General features: G+C 45.7%; 1 protein-coding gene across 4 annotated transcripts in view; it reads left to right on the forward strand.

The window, feature by feature from the left end:
- Positions 1 to 17,893, forward strand: part of ARHGAP32 (Rho GTPase activating protein 32) — a 942,023-nt gene that overhangs the window by 107,367 nt on the left and 816,763 nt on the right. The gene's annotated exons all lie outside the window — the stretch shown is intronic.

The following is a 17,893-nucleotide window of genomic DNA, read 5'->3' on the forward strand; positions in this document are numbered from 1 at the left end:
TCAACCATGCACCCTTCCTACTTGATGGCTTCGATGCGACAACTGTCCTGATGATTAATGCGGGAGAGACTTTTTACGAACACTGCAGATTATACTTTATCTTCCATCGGCAGACTTCACACTATGGCAGACCCTCTATACAACAAGGCTACCAGCCTCCCCCGCCCTATGGAGTGTTGCTATATCCCGTGGTGTACAATGTCATGCTTAACTGTCTGATTTGTTGGAACTGTTGGATTCACCGGTGTTTGCTTACTCTGGTGTGGAAGGGTTGTTGGGGAATAGTTCTCTTTGTTATGTTTATTCACAGAAGCACCAATACTGGATACCCCATGACATTTGGTGTCTCTCACTTTGCTTATACGCCATACATCCTCTGTTTGGCTGATGACATGTCATGCATGACTTGGATCAGGGGATTCAACAATCCGTGGAAGGGGAAGCAAGTTCTCTCTTACCTAAATAGGCATGGTATTACATTAGAATTCCTAACGGACATTCACTTGGCGCCCTTCACCATTTGCTCTTAAGCTTGCAAATGGGGCCCTAATCATTATTTTTGTGCACTATAGCTCTTACTCCTGAGGAGTGTGCACGCTGATCCATAAAAGCATTCCCTTTGTCAGTCGTGACTTGGTGACTGAACCCGAGGGCAGATATTGCCTTGTCTATAGCACTGGCTGGGAAGCATATTTTACTAGTTAACGTATTTATACCCCCTACATTATTTCCCAGAGTTCTTCCATGAGCTCTCTACTCACATGGGGATTCCAGGCTGACTATATAATTCTTTGCGGATATTTCAGCATCACTTTCCACCCTAATCTGGACTCCACTGGCTCATCTGTAATCACCAAACCACACTCCCTCTGAGCACTTACAAATCTCCTTGACACCTTTCACCTTACTGATGCCTGGCACTATTGACACCCACACATGAGGGACTGTGCCTACTTTTCTTCCCCACACAATGCATGGACCCATATAGACCACTGGTGCCTCTCTCCTGAAGTGCTTTTGTGGCTCTCTGCCATTGTACACTATTCACGCACAATATCATGCCACTCTCCAGTGATAGCATTTTTACGAGTTCCCTGCCCCAACCCTCCAGTCGTGGCCTGGCGTTTCCCAGTGAAGGCATTGCATTATGAGGTATTCCAGACTGAAGTCCGGCTATGCAATCAATGAATACTTTTAGACAAATACTTGGACTCTGCAGAAACACACAGTACTTTGGGAGGCCTTCAAGGCACACATTAGGGGGATATGCATGGCTAAACATACAGGAGTCCTCTGCAGCATCAGAAGTGGCCAAACAAAGGTTGAGAGAAAGCTACACAACTTTGACTATCAGATTATGACTCTTCCATCCCATGCAGCACTGCATAGTACATACATGCTGCTACTTCAGGTGTTTCAGGACTTGGCCGCCTGTGAGGTGGCCTACTTAGACAAATGTGCCAGGGTGTGCAAATACGGAGAGGGGAATAGACCTGGCCGCAGGTTAGCTCAGCTATTTCACCCATCTTATCAGCTCCTATGTAACAAGTTTGCTGCACGAAGATGGCCCCATGGCCACTGTCAATGCCACGATAGTGACCATGTTGACTGCATATTATCAGCAACTTTATATATCCCACGCTGGTATGTCTGAGACGACCCTGGTGGACTATCTCTCAGAGTTTATTATCGTATGGCTTGACAGCGTCCAACAACAATTCTTGGCCTCCCCCATCACATGCAAGAAAATATCTGAAGCTACTGATGCCCTGAGCGGCTCTTAAGCCCCTGGCTTGGACGACTTCACTGGTGACTTCTATAAGGTATATAAGACTATTCTGGCTCCTCACCTATTAGAAGTATGCACCGAAGCATTGGAACTGGGGGTCCTCCCTCCTATCCTCTGAGAAGCAGATATTACTTTGCTACCTAAACCTGGAAACCTCCCCCTTCCCCCTGATTCTCAACCCCCCCCCCCCCAATATCTTTGCACCTCGTACAGACCTCTGTCATTACTTAATCACAACAATAAAATACTAGCCAAGGTTATTGCTATACGCCTCTCTCTTTTAATGGGCGGCATAACGTTCCTCAGGCAGTCAGGATTTCTTCCCCATCGCTCTACCTTGATTAATCTCCGCACAGTGTTTGCGGTAATCAATCAAATCTTCCCTGATCTTCAAGAAGCGGCAGCGTTATTAGATGCCAAAAAGGCATTTGATTCCCTTGATTGGTCCTTTTTACATGCTATCTTAACAAAATTGGGAATACCCCAAGGATTACAAGACCTAATCACTCTGCTGTATACAGCACCACTTACGTGGCTGCGAATTAATGGCACACACTAAGTTTTTCCTCTTAACACACGGTACCTGTCAAGCCTGCCCGCTTTCCCCCCTGTTTTTTCATTATCACCATGGACCCTCTGGCCCGACACTTACAAGAATGCCATTTGGATTGGTGGCTCTGGTTCCATCGACGTCTATTGTTAACCTCTCTCTGCGCAGACAACATATTACTGTTCGTACGGGACCCCACAAGTAGCCTTCCTCCTCTGATAAGAGAGGTGTTTTGTTTTTAGGGCCTTTTCTGGCTTGTCCATCAATTGAAGTAAAAGGTAACTTTTTTCACTGACAGGTTCCATGAGCTATCATCTATCCCCTAATGTAGTGGGACGACTCCCCTAATTACCTTGGCATCTACCTGCACAGAGATAGCTCCGAAGTGATTTGGCGCAATTATAGCCCAGTGATTGAAAAGCTCACGTCCCAAGTCGAGTGATGGATTAAGCTTCCTTTGTCAATAGTGGGGCAGATTGTCATAATTGAAATGGTGGCTCTCCCACGGTTTCTGTACTTGTTTTTGAAGATCCCCTTTGCCCTGACTAGGTGCTTTTTTGACACTGCGCAGTTTGCTTATATGGAGAGGCCGTTGCGCTCGAATCCGTTGGAGTACATTAACACTCCCTTATGACCGTGACGGCTTTGGAGTTCCCAACATGCATCTCTATTACCTGGTCGCACAATCATATTTTGACTACTTCTGGTATCACCCCAATTCTGGAATCCGGTATCTTAAACAAGCATGCTAGCAAGCCCTCCCTTTTCACCTCTCCACAATATTGCCCCTGGGATTACCCAGAAACCTGGTGGAGATACAGATGCTTCCCACCGCCTACTGGGCCTGGATGAAACTTCTCAGCTATTTGGGTGACAATGCTTTACATTCCCCGCATATCCCTCTTTCCTACAACCCATGGCTCCCATTTATTCGTGTAATGTTATCTCAGTGCACCCTTGCTACACATAAACTGCACACTGTGGGTGACCTGTTCGCTAACTCTACCATGCAATCTATCGCCGTACTGACAGAGGGTCATAGCACCTCACACATGGACAGGTTCATACTACATCGGATGCAAGGCACACTACGTGTCATTCTACCTTCCTACCTGCAGAGCTGAAGGACCACCCACCCCCTCCTTAAATATCACCATTCCAGAGAATGTTCACTGAGATCCTGCTTATATCATACCTCGTAGCAGTTGAGACCGTCCCTGTAATATTTGTTTTTTTCTGTGAATTTCCTTTTTTTTAAAACATAAAGTAATTTAATTTTAATTACTATACGTTAATCCACCCACCCACTATAACCACCCAATTCTGCGCCACACTCGGCCTTGAGCCATATGTGACGATGGTTGGCTGCAGGGCACGGCCTGCGGTCAGGCCCTGCAGCCGAGCCCCTATAACCGCCAGCACCACACACAGCCTTTGGCCATACGTTGCAGGGGTTGGCCACAGGGCCTGACCCAGGGCCAGGCCCTGCGGCCAACTTCCCTATAACCACCCATCTCCCTTGCCAATTAGAATGAGAAATGTTCTGACGAATTAAAAAAAATATATTTAACAAGTACACAGAGTGGGATCACCTTTCTGCATGTTCCTTAAATATTTGAAGTTGAAAAGAATTAAATGCTGAGAAATGACAGTTGACACACCTCGACTGGAACCCTCAACCTTGTGTGTGAGGTTCTGAGACCTTAAACACTAGGTCACAGATAGCTCCTTAGCACGCAGTATCCAGACATCTCTGTGACAATCAATCCAAAGATGGTGATGGGAAGAAGAGGTAAATGTTCCATCACTAGGAGTGTTTAACATTCAAAACGCGAGTAAAGAGACATCCTGCCATGAGATATCAAGATTTGAACCGTCAACCTATTGAGTGACAGTCCAAGGGCTTTACCAGTAGGCCAGAGGTGACACTGTTATGCTGTGCATCAAAGGGTAACTAAAACATCCCAAGCAAACATCTTTCTTATGTGCCACTTTGAAGTCATAATATGGAAAGACCACTGAAATAACAATCTCGCTCGCTCTTCCATCCTACTATGGGATGGAAGAGAGAGCGAGAGAAAGTGACAGGACCGCGGCGGATCCTCAAGGCCTATGCAGGGTTACGGTCCCCAGAGCCATCCGTGGCTCCAAGAGGGGACCCCTTAAAGAAAACCTCAGCCCACAGTTTGATCGCCTTCGGGATGATGTATCACACTGGCAGACACTTCCGTAATCTCTACTGGGTTGCGCTGCCCCATTTAAATTGATGATTCTCCCTCGATTATTGGCTGTCCACCAAAATACTCCATATCAAGTGCCCAAAGTCTTCTTTAACATAATCAACAGTGAACTGTGTGTCCTCCTGTGGGATGGGAGTAGCTCACGCAGTGCCCTTAATAAGGTTCAGAGGGGAGCATTCGAAGGAGGATTGGCGATCCCGGATATCCGGGCATACTATTGGGCATTCTAGTTAGCAGCTATGTGCGAATGGGTATTTGCAGACAGTGAAGAACCAGTGTACAAAGTAGATAGTCGAAATGGTAGAATATCCATACCCTGCAACCTTATATACTAGGAAAAGAGAGGCTGGTCTTCCCCACCCCCTCATACATTGGCCCCGATCCGAGCATGGAGAGAGGCAACAAAATTATTAGGATGGGAGAACACACTGGCGAACGCAACCCCACTTTGGAATATCGACCAATTGAGCAAGTTAAGTAAACTGGGGAGTTTTAATAGATGGGGTCTCATTGGAATGGAGCGGCTGGGAGATTGTGGAGGAATGGGGGATTTATCTCCTTTGAAGAGCTGCATACTGAGTTCTCCATGGTAGACTCGGAGAGATATGGATATATACAGTTAAGGCATGCACTCGGATGGCACATAAAGGAAGGGGAATCATTCCCAGATGCGTCCCCGTTAGGAGACAGATTGCTAGTGGAGCCACTTCCAGACAAGGCAGTATCAGTGATCTATAAAAAGATATTGAATAATACGCCCAGATCCTTTGCGCACACTTCAAGAGGCCTCGGAAGGAGGCATAGGCCCCATAAAAGATGAAGACTGGCAGGAAGCCCTTCCCAGCCCTATAGAGGTGGCGATCCAGGCCCGGTTTCGCTTCATACAACTTAGACTTTTGCATAGGTCATACTACTCCAGATACCTCTCATATTGCATGGTCCGAAGTGACTCTAACTTATGCAGCTGCGGCTGTGGCTTAGTGGGGACTTTCTTTCACACTTTGTGGAGTTGCCCAATCATTCAAAGTTTCTGGTCCCAAGAAGTAACTGTGATGAGCCAATTAACGGGCCTTGAGGTGCCACTAGAAGCCAGTTGGCTTATCCTAAGTATCACAGGGGAGGACAATTGGCCCAGACACAAAAAAAAACATGGTTGAGATTAGCAGCGAGGTGGCCAAAAGAGATATAGCCAAAGTATGGGGAGCAAGTGGATGCCCCTCCATTCGGGATTGGGAACAAAACATAGACTGGTGTCAACTAGCCGAACAGGCGATTTATAAAGGCAGGGGCAGTACTAAGAAATACGATAAAATCCGGTCTCACTGGCACAGCTATAGAGGTTTATGAACTGACACACGGCATGGGGCAAAGTCATAGAATACATTGGAGCGTAGATTGCCAACTTTGATTCCGATGATATATGGTCAATATTGGACTGAATGATGAACAGTAGATGTACTAACTGGCTGATATGTCAGATTGAAATACTGTACCCTTTTCATCTAAAAGCATATTGTTATCCAAATACTAAAAATGATGACATGAGTTGTATTCTGAGCATTTGAGTACTTTAATAAAAAGTGTTTTAAAAAAATTAAGATACACTCTTCTCCGTTCTATGCATTTCTATGACCCTCCACGCGGACCCTTCACTGTACGCATTTCCACTCTATGCCATTTCGCCCTACAGCAAACTACTACATGCCACTCCATCCTGTGCCACTCCACTCTATGCAAATCCATGGCACTCTAAGCTACTCTGCCACTCAACTGTGCTCTACTCTGTGCCACTCTGACCCTTGACTACGCTTCTTCACTGTGCCACAGCACTCCACTGTATACATCTCCACCCTACGCCACTCTGACCTATGCCACTCCACCCTACGACACTCCACTGTATCCTGCTCCACTCGGACATTATACTCCACTCTACGGCACACTACGCTTCTCCACTCTACAAACACACTGTGCCACTCCACTCTACCACTCACTACACTACAACACACTTTGCCACTCCACTCTACTCCACTCAGCGCCACTCAATTCCATGCCACTCTGACACTCTACTCCATTTTGCACCACTCCACTCAACAACAAACACTCTGCTTTACTCCACTATGCCACTCTGCCACTCAACTCTACTCCATTCACTGCTACTCTAGGAAGCTCCACTCTGTGACCCTCCACTCTATACCCCCCAACTATATGCCCCCCCCCCCATGCTGATCACTGTCACAGTATCAGAAACACAAGTATCAATTGCTCTCCGGTCCTTGACAAGTTGTATACTTTACCAGAGATTATGTCAAAACTTCTGCATAAGCTTAAAGTTGTGTTCAGCAGAGAGACACTTAAAGGTACGGTACACCTGAAAGAAGGAAGTGGCATTGCCCCTGAAAATCAGTCAGAGCAAAGAGAAGCTATAAACCAGCTAAGGCATAGAGAAGACTCTACTACTGAAACAATCAGTCACACGAGCGGGCCTGGCAGTCAACAAACCCCTGTGATAACCTTAACATGCTCAACAATCCGAAGGTCCCACCAACGGAACCGGATGTGGGGACACACCTGCCTTGACCCCAAGTCTCTAGGCACTCAGCAGAGATAATCTTGCAACTGAAGGGGAGCCCAAATGCGAGAGAAGAAGCAAAAGGAAGGGTCACAACAACAATCTACTATGAGCACACAACATGGCAGCCTATCCAGTCTTTCTCTCAAGGAAAAGCTCAGCCCCTCCGCTCCAAAATCAGGAACACGAAGAACTCATCAGGGCCCTGGCAGAGGCCTTGACCGAATCAGGCCTCGTGCAGGTGTTTGCCCAAGGGGTAAAACTGTCTAATTTGACAGAAATTGTACAGGAAACAGCACAAGAAATAACCTCACACTGCTCTACTAAATTACCAAAGGAGATTATAATTGAACAAGTAACCGCACCAATGGGCATCACAGCATTGGCACAAACTGGCAACTTGGTCCTTGCCGCAATCCTCGCCTGTCCAACAGACCAGGGAACTCCGCCCTCAGGGCCATACTCCTGCACTGAGGGGCCTTACCCCATCACAAGTGTTGCAACTAATGGAAGTAATGAGGAACCAGCCATGAGCCGAGGAGACTTGAAGCACCCACATAGCCTACAAACTTTACCCCCCTTAGCAACAAGAGAATTGGGAAAAGTCCCTCCTCGGTCGGCTGGGAATAGCTCCCACTAGTGCAACTCAGCTTCTCCCTGGAGGAACAGCACCTACCAACAACTGTAGCCAGCACACTTTTCTACCCGGAATATACTTTAGCTTGCACAGTCACTGAGCAAGCTCAGAGAGCTTTCAATCATAGATATCCTCTTGATCTAATTTATAAGGCTGAGGCCAAGGCAACTCAACTAGATGACCAAGGTAACAGGGGGATCCCACAAGATGGCTTGGATGGTTTTGAGGTATGCCAAGCCGTTCAAACCCTGGGGGATCATCATCACCACCCCATTAAGAACCTGGGAGACCCACATCTCCTTGAAAGTTTGGAAAAACAAGGCTTACACCACCCAGTCACAGACAAGTCTATTCGATCCTTAGAAGTGCCCTGAGTAATTCGCCGGTCCCACCTATTCAACATCCTGGTGGACCTCCAAGCAAGCTGGGCGCGGGCTCCAAGGTAACCGCTGAATGAGGCTGGCTGTTGAGAGCCTTGAGTTCAGCCAGACTGCTACAATGACAGTGTGTCCCTGAATCTGACTTCACTGAACATGTACTAAAAGTCTGTTCCTGGAATATCAATGGATTGGCCTATAAGTTGGCAGAATCCGAAACCCTCCAATACCTTCGGTCATTTCACATAGTACTTTTACAAGAGACATGGCCACAGATGGCGATTCACTTGGAGGGCTACTCAAACTTCCTTGTCCCAGCTACCAAAGCTTATAAGCAAGGACGCAGCAAAGGTGGCCTTGCTTTATATGTGTCAGCCATCAGCGAAATAGATTGATGTGAACTGGACTGCAATGATTTGTGCCTGCAGGCAGTGGGTTTATCGCTCAAAACAGCCAACCGTCAGGAAATCGTCTTGGTAAACTTGTACATTTAACCAAGGACAGAGCTCTCCGACAAGCTGGTTGACATTCTAATAGACCTAAGGACAATGACTTCACTATAACTGGGGACATTAACAAGGGTCCAATGAATGAGCTCCCAAGAAACAAAGTCACAGAGGCACAAAACAGCAACTGGATGACTCCCTCTCAAGATATCCCTGGGTGGTATAAAGAAGATAAGAGCATAGGCCCTACAAGGCAACTTAGAACAGCTGGTCTTAGGGCACTCCTGGTGCATACTCCTGGATAAACCGCCTGGTCTATCATATATATCGTCCTCCCAGGCCTCTCTGATTGATTACACCTTTGTGAGTCTAACCTTACTTAACAGGATCTCCTGCTTTGTCCTTAGGGAAGAATTGGAAAGCGACCATCGACCACAGGAGTTGGTCCTCAGCATTGGCTTGAACAAATTCGAAGAGTTGCCAGACCAAGGGCCCTAGCTGGGAACAATTAAACTCAAACGCACTTGTTGTACTACTAAGTCTTGTTCAGTACTGGCCCCCGCAGCCAAACAACTAATAGCCTCCACACTTACCATAGGGGAAGATTGTCTGTCTGGCTGGGAAGCATTCACAACAGAGTTCTATAATCTATATGTTGTGCCAGTTAGGGTAAAGTCAAGGCTCAAGGTTACAAAATAGCCCCTCCCTCAGGGTGGAGTAACAAGTCCACAAACCACAGCATAAGAGAGGCCAAAAGGAGGGTGTATTAATTGTGGCGAGCTCTGAAAAGGTCGTCTAGGGACCAGCCAACTTTGTACAGTCTTTGAGAGGTGAGAAAAACGCTAGAGAGGGAGAAAAGGAACTGCCAAAGGGAAAATTGAAACACCTTTTGGGCCAAATTGTGGGAGAATGTTAAGATAAATAACACCACTGACTTCTGGCGGACCATAAATTGAATTGGAAGACACCCTTCCAAAGGTAGCTTTGTCAAATATTGCTGAGTCAATTTGGTATAACTTTCTGAACGATCACTACATTCTGGCTCCACCCGACCACTCCAGCAGCTCAGCAGAATGACCCAGAACCTGTGACACTCGTAACGCTTATTATGGGGAATGATCTGAATACAACTTAGAGCTCAGTCTCCTCAAAAGTTGTAATCCAACAAATCGCAAAGGGACAGAGAGAGGGGATGCCTGGTCTGAGTGGAAATCCACATATCCACAAGTAAGACCCAATATTCTGGTCTGACCAGCAATTACTGGTCTTCAACACCATTTTTCAGCTCAATTGTATTCCCTACTCATGGCAAGGCTCGATCTTGGCCATAATCTGCAATGGGACTTGGAGGGCGGGAAAGGCAGATCCTAGGAACTACTGCCTGGTGGCTTTAATCGACAATGATGCCAGATATCTTGTTGGGGTGTTACTACAGGAGCTGCAGCAGTGGCTATAAACAGAGCTGCGTTTTAGCCCCCATAATATTTATTCTATTCATATCAGACCTCACCCCAACATTGAACGCAGTCAACTCCCACCCGCTCAAAATAGGGGGCCTCCAGCTTTCGAACATGCTTTATATGGATGATTTGGTCCTAATTTGCAGAACCGAGGTTGGACTGCAGCACCTGTTGGATGCTGCCTCTCACTGTTCTACTGGGAACAGCCTAACAATCAATAGAAGGATGACAAAAACCTTGTGGTCCGCGGCCTAAGAAATCAAAAGCCCACATGGTTTCTGGCCCAATATAGAACATGACTGGTAAAAAGCTTCAAGTGTCTCGGTGTTCAGTATAAGGAGAATGGCAGGTTATGTGGACAACCTGAAGAACTCAAGAGGAAGGGCAACGCCCTGGCCTTGGGCCTCAGACCTCTTTACAGCAAAATGAAAGGACCATCACTCACACCAATCCTGCAGGTGACTCAAGCAAAGGCCCTTCCATCTTTGGCCTATGGTAGTGAGGCCCTCAGGCGTAGGGACAGCACAGTTCTAGACAAAGTGCTACTCAAGGTTTATAGGTCAATCTTTCAGATACCATCTTTCACATTGCCTGCTCAGATCAGGCTGGAGCTTATCATGGTCAAAGAGCCACTGGCACGGAAGGCAGCCTCCACGATGTGCTGTCATAAACTTAAGGCAGCAAAGGAAGGTTCAGCGCCTGGAAGCAAACTATTAGTCACCATAAGTCCAAAAAACTGGTCAAATCATGGACACACTTACTCTCCATGCTTGATAAGAAGGATTGCCTGTCTAGGCAAAAGCACGGATGGGTGACATTACACAGCTACACAAAGCTGAAATCTCAGGGTTACCTTAGTGACCCATACAGCGAGCGGTCCAGGTTGCTATTCCTGAAACGCAAGCTGGGGATACTGCCAATCCTAAGCCACTTTCTCGCTTGGATCAGGCCTGAAACGCAAAGCAACTGCAAATTATGTGACCAAGGTTGGGAAGACATTATTCATATCCTCTACCTGTTCCCCACATTAGGGTGGATTAGCAGGAGCTCTTACGGAGAATGTGGATTGAGTGGAATATAAGATCCAGCAGGGAGGCAGTGCTGGCCTGTTTCAACCCATCGGACACAAGGTTGAACTGTGCACTGGTGCAAGTCCTCCAGAAAGTCAAGAAAAGGACCAAGGCTAGGGGCCTATCGGTCATGGGTCAGGAAGTGCTCTAGGGCAAACCAATGCCTAAAGTCCAGCTAGGAATGACTCAAGAAGCTCAGCCCATAGTCTAACACGAGGTTCTGAGGGGCTAGCGCAAACTAAGGTGCACTTTTGTCAGGTGCTGTCCTCAGTTGGAACAGGTTCCTTCTTATCCCTCTTATCCATGGTGTGGTTTGAACTACTTTAAATCAAAATCACCCTGGTCACTTGATTTAAGGGGCCCCTGCTGCATCATTCGTGTCTGATGCATGTGGTACTTTGCAGTACTTTCCTATTTTATTTGCTCTTAAGCATTGCACTTTAATCCTCCAGCCAGTGTGTTGTTGAGCCAGACTGTACAAGGAAAGCTGCCTTAATATAGGTTGGCCTCAATGGGAATTATGGGTTGTTTTTACAATAGCTTTATATTTGGGCAATTTCACGGACACTTTGCGGTAGCAAATTTAGTTGCACTAAAGCCATGAACTTATTTCTTACACTATTCAAGACTTGGGGGGAGAAGGGAATTCTCTATGATCCCTCTTAAAACCTTAGAGCTAAGCCGGCTCACGTTTTTAGTAGATATCGTTTGTATGGCTAAAATTTTGTCAGTGCATATCTGATGTATTTTAAGTACAGCAATTTCCATGACTATTTTGCAATTGTTTTATCAATTCAAGCAATAAAGATGTATTATTATTAATATTATTGTGTCATGTGGGCAGAATATTGTGTCAAAAATGTTGAGGACAAAAAGTTTGAGAAGGTAAGTGCAAATAGGTAAGTATAGATTTACTATTCTTAACTCATCTGTGTATCGTGAGGATGTATATATTCTCAAGGTATCTATATGTGGAGTTATATAGTAAAACTTTGCTTACCTATAGAAATGTACCTTCACAACATTTTTGTCCTCAATATTTTGGACATATTATGGTCCAAAATATTTGTGTTTCCTATATTCTGTCTAAATACCCTCTATGCAACATTATTCCACTCTACGCCACTTCGCTGTATACCATTCTCCTCCACTCTACGCCAACCCACCCCACTCCAGTCTGCGCCACTCCATGGTGCTCTGTGCCACTCTACGACCTCAACTCTTAAAGCCCCATCAACTATTTGCCACAATACTCTACTCTGCACATGTTCACTTTATGCTACTCCACCCTACAATACTCCACTCTTTCCTATTCCTCTCCATGACACAATGCTCCAGTTAACATCACTCCACTTTATGCCACTCCCTGACACACCACTCTGACCCACTATGCCACTCCATTCTACAACACACTATGCCACTTCACTCTTCAACACACTCCACTCTGCTACACTCCACTCTGCTACACACCACTCCACTTTGCAACACTCCACTCTACTCCACACAACTCCACTCAGCGCCTCTCCAGTCTGAAACTCTACTCCATTTTACACCACTCCACTCTACAACACTTTGCTTTACTCCACAACACTCTATGCCACTCCTCTCTCTGACACTCTACTTTACTCTACGCCACTATACGTTCCTCCACTCTGCAACACTCCACTTCATAACACTCCCTTCCACTTCACTCTGTGCCACTCCACTCCACTGTATGCCACTCCATTGCATGCCACTCCACTGCACTCTATGCCACTTTACTCCACTCTGTGCCCATCCAATCTATGACACTCCAGTCTACTCTGACACTTCACTTTACTCCATGCCACTCTGTGGCATGCCACACTACTTTGACACTCCTGTCTACTCCACCCTAAACCATTCCACCCTGCACCACTCCATTCTACTCCGACACACTATTTCACTTTATGCCACTCCATTCTGACACTTCACCCCACTTTACTCCAGTCTAGGACACTCACTGTACTCTACTAGGACACTCACTGTACCACTCCTCAATATGACACTACTCCATTCTGCACTACTCTTCTCTCTTCTCTCTGACTGCTTACTCCACTTCACTCTAAGCCCCTCCACTCTATTCCACTCAACGCTGCTCCACCCTGCGCCACTCAGCTCTGACATTCCACTGCACTCTGCATCACTCCACTGTGCGGCACTCCACGCCACTTTTCTCCACTCTGTGCTAATCCTCTCAATGCCACTCTGGTCTGTTCCACTCTGACACTTTACTCCTCGCTATGCCGCAACACTCTACTGTACGGTACTTCATTCTATGCCACTCAACTCTGACATTCTACTCCGCTGCATTCTATGCCACTCTACTCTACACCACTCTACTCTTTGACACTCTACTCTACGACACTCCAGTCTAAGACAGTCTACACCACCCCACTCTACTCCACACTATGCCACTTCACTTTACTTTACTCTATGACACTCTACTCCACGACAGTCTATGCCACACACCCTCAGCCAATCCATTCTTGGCCATTCTAATCTAGGCCAATCAACTCTGAGACACACTGAGCCACTCTACAGCACTCTGCCCCTCTCCATGCAACTTTGCTCCACTCCTTTCTACATCATTCCACTCTATGCCACTCCACTCTATGCAACGCCAATCTATTCTGTGCCATTCTATTCTGTGCCACTCTTATCTGACACTCTAATCCATTCTACTGCACCACTTTACTGCACTCCGCTCCATTCTACACCTCTCCAATCTGTGCCACTCCTCTCTAACACTCTACTTCACTCCACTATATGCTGCTCCAGTTTGTGACACTCTACACAAGACAATCCACTGCACTTTAGGCCACTCCACTCTGTGCCACCCCACCCCACTTTACTCCACTCTGTGCCACTCAACTCTGCTCCAGTCACTCCAATCTGCTTCATTCTGACACTTTGCTCTCCGCCACTACACTTTCTGCCACCCCACCCCATTCTGTTCCACTCCCCTCTAACACACTACTCCACTCCGCGCCACTCCACCCTATGCCATTCCACCTTACAATACTTTACTCCACACTGAACTACGGCATTCTCTTCCAATCTATGCCTCTACACTCTACCACTCCATGCCATGACACTCTACAACACTTTACTTCACTCTGCTCCAGTCCACTGTACAGCACTCTGTGCCACTTGACTCTCCGACCCTCCACACCACGCCTTTCTCTTCCACACTAACATTTCGCCATGCTGAACACCAACCACGCCAGTGTACAAAATGACTAAAACACATTCTCCAAGCCAATAATAGCTTTTCTATAGGGGAGACATATTGGCTTTGCTAGAGTTTTTCTGAACTCATTTTAACTTTAGACCACCTATAAAATTGTCTTCCTTCAGAGGAGCCCGCTGTGCAGGCTTAACATATTTCTGTGCACGTTTCTTTCTCAGTTAATTCAACCCTTCAGTGAGACAATGGTGCTACCTCACTAAAGTCCTGATTTTGAGTTTGGCAGAGAGGGTTACTGCATCACAAACGTGACTGATATCCTGTCCGCCGTACTAGGATCCCATCCTATTAGGATCCCATTATTATCTATGGAGATCGTAATACGGCAGACAAAATGTCAGCCACATTGCGAGGAGTAACCCGTCTGCCAAACTTCAAATCAGGCCCTAAATGTCTTTTAAAGTCATAAGAAATGTTTCCGAGTTGCTTATTACAAAACAGTAATGTTATTGTGAATGATTGTTATTGCACGTTGTAGCGTGTGATGCGTACATTAAGAATTTCATAGTTTGCTGAGAGCTGCTATCCATTTAGTTGCCTCGGATTGTGTCACCACATTCACATTTAACTGTCTAGTGTTGAAGGCCCATCTGATGTGCACATGTGGCAGTTGTTATTAAGTTGCCACTGCTGTTTATCATTGCAGAAGACCATGGGAAAGTAAGTGGAAATCCGTATTGGAAAAGGTACCCAGTTCAACGTCAACTTGCATGTGTCTTTTTTTCTGGACAAAGGCTGATGCCGGAGAGAAAGAAGCCTTTTAAGAGGCAGGGAATCACCATTGGCCAATACTGTTCATATTTCCCGAACATCAACAGCTGAACGAGAGAAGCGTGACCTAAATGTATTTATGCCCCTCAAACAAGTATTCTGATAAATTTCGTCTTTTGCCTTGCAAAAGATGATTGCTTTTTGTTTTTAATATATTTATTTTTCAATTATTTTGTAGTATTACTTGCCCTGAGAAAAATTGCTCAAAATGAGCAGTGGTAGATAAAGAAGAGGAAAATATTTACACTTTTTCTGATCTATAGCCCTTATTAGATACCTCCGTGGGTTAAGCGTCTGCTGCTGAGATCGCTGTCCAATTTAGTGCTGTATTTGAGCCTGAGGGTTAGTTTAGACTCCTGTGAGTCAGGGTTTGATACATTTAATACCATTAGGTTACAGTAGCATTTGTCATGTACAGTGCAGCGAGACTACAATATATGTGGTTGTGTATGTTCTAATAAATAGATAAATGAAAGCTGATACCTTTGTTGTAACTTTAATAATAACAGATCATAAATATGGCATCTGCCATAACATTTCCTAAGAAACAATCAATCAAACTTTGAGTGGCTTGTCATAATGAACTGAGACCTTCTATATAGAGAATACGCTTTCCCTCAAGGCAATCTTTAGATGTACTGTAATAAAATTACAAATATATACAAAAGTACACTTGTCAAAACTATATGAAATTCCTCAGAGGAACACTACAGTAAATCAGCATTTTTTTGCAGTGTGTGTGTTTGAGGTCCTGCAATGAATGTTTTTTTGCACCCTGCTGTTTGCGGGATAAAAGGTGGATGACGTGTGCCCGGTGATGATTCTCCAGGGAGTTTAGCTTGTGTAATTCAAGCGGTTTCTGGCTCTGACGTCAAATGTGCAGGAAATAAGGGCAACGCTGCACTAAGTGGTGCGCAGTATGAATGTCACACCCACTGCAAAGACATATTCGCTTAGTTGCATTTTAGCTGCTGTGTTAAACTTTTCAAAATGTTCAGTGACACAGAATATGAAAATGGTAGCACAGGTCCTTGTAATCAAATAATGGTGAAATAAACAGAAGCCGAAATAAAGGGTATGACATGAATGAGCGTAACAAGGAGGAATAGTATAACATAAGAATCTTTCGAACTGAGTATACACATATTAACAATAAGGGTGATTATTTCTGTCCATATAACATATTAGACCTTAGTTTTTCCACTTTCAAAATGCTTTAAATAGCATTGTTATTAGACCCTAGTGTAATATTACTCAATCTATCAATCAATAAATAACTTTATTTCGGCTGAAAGCCATAAAAGTATCCAATAGACACCATACCATAATCATACAGTAAACCAGTTAAAAAATAAAACAAGGAATACCACATGATACATTAAGAAACCCTAAAATTCCTTCTAAAATAAAGTGCTAAGACACATAGGGGGTCATTACGACCTTGGCGGTCTTGCACAAAGACCGCCGCGGGAGACAGAATACCGCCATTGCCAGCGGTATTCCTGGCTCCCCATTATGACATTTCCGCTGGGCCAGCGGACGGTAACAGTGTTACCGTCTGCTGGCCCAGCGGAAATTTCACGTCAACATTGCTGCCGGCTCGTAATAGAGCCGGCGGCAATGCTGATGTGCAGCGGGTGCAGTAGCACCCGTCGCGCATTTCACTGCCCGAAATTCGGGCAGTGAAATGCGCGACGGGGCTATGCCTGGGGGCCCCTGCACAGCCCATGCCAAGTGCATGGGCAGTGCAGGGGCCCCCAGAGGCACCCCAAGTCCCCTTACCGCCAGCCTTTCAATGGCGGTGTTTACCGCCACGGACAGGCTGGCGGTCAGGGACTCCTAATCCCACCGCTGCCCTGGGGATTATGACCGCCAGGCGGAATCCTGGCGGGATATTGGAGGGGCCGGCGGTATGGCCGTGGCAATTCCGCCACTGTCATAATTGCTGGCGGAAGACCGCCAGCCTGTTGGCGGTGTTACCGCCACCTTACCGCCGGCCGCCAGGGTCGTAATGACCCCCATAGTTATTAAAACAGTACAAAACAGACATCAACTCTTAAAACCTTATAGGCCTTTGCATCTAAATTCCAATCGGTAATCTGCTGCTACAGTGAATGAATCTGACCTAAAATAAGTTTGTTAAAACACATAGTTGTGACAATTCTCTAGTTCTTATAGCCCATGCGTTTTGTAAATACCTTGCAACTGCAAAGACTACCTTGTCGCTTGTGTCACTTGCCAAGATATGTAAGGATGTATTGCATTTCCTCATCCCCATTGACCTACATAAGGAAATGATCCACTTCTTCCTGGAAGCCAAATATCTGGGACAAAAAACATAAAGTGTGCAAGTGACTCTGGTTTCTCCTGGCAGAAATGACAAAAGGTCAGATTGTAATCCTCCATGCTCCATCTCGCAGTAAATGTCTTGAGTGGCAGAGTCTCTAGTCTAAATTTAATGAAAAAGGTTTGGGGCTACATTTATGATCCAGAAACTGTTGCGTCCTGCTGCCTTGGGATTTTTTGGACCAAATTTGCACAAGGATAATCTCCCAGTAGCACCTCCTTATGCGTGCTTTTACTTCCTTGGTCAAATTGCGAGGATCTCTCCACACCTCCATTTTGAGGAATTTGCACATATCTCTAATATATTTAAACCAAGGGATTTTTAATGCACAGCCGTCCACTAGGAACTCATATGTAGCTGTTTGGTAGG

Source organism: Pleurodeles waltl, chromosome 3_1 (genome assembly GCF_031143425.1).
Source record: "Pleurodeles waltl isolate 20211129_DDA chromosome 3_1, aPleWal1.hap1.20221129, whole genome shotgun sequence".
In the NCBI taxonomy this organism is placed as follows: domain Eukaryota; kingdom Metazoa; phylum Chordata; class Amphibia; order Caudata; family Salamandridae; genus Pleurodeles; species Pleurodeles waltl.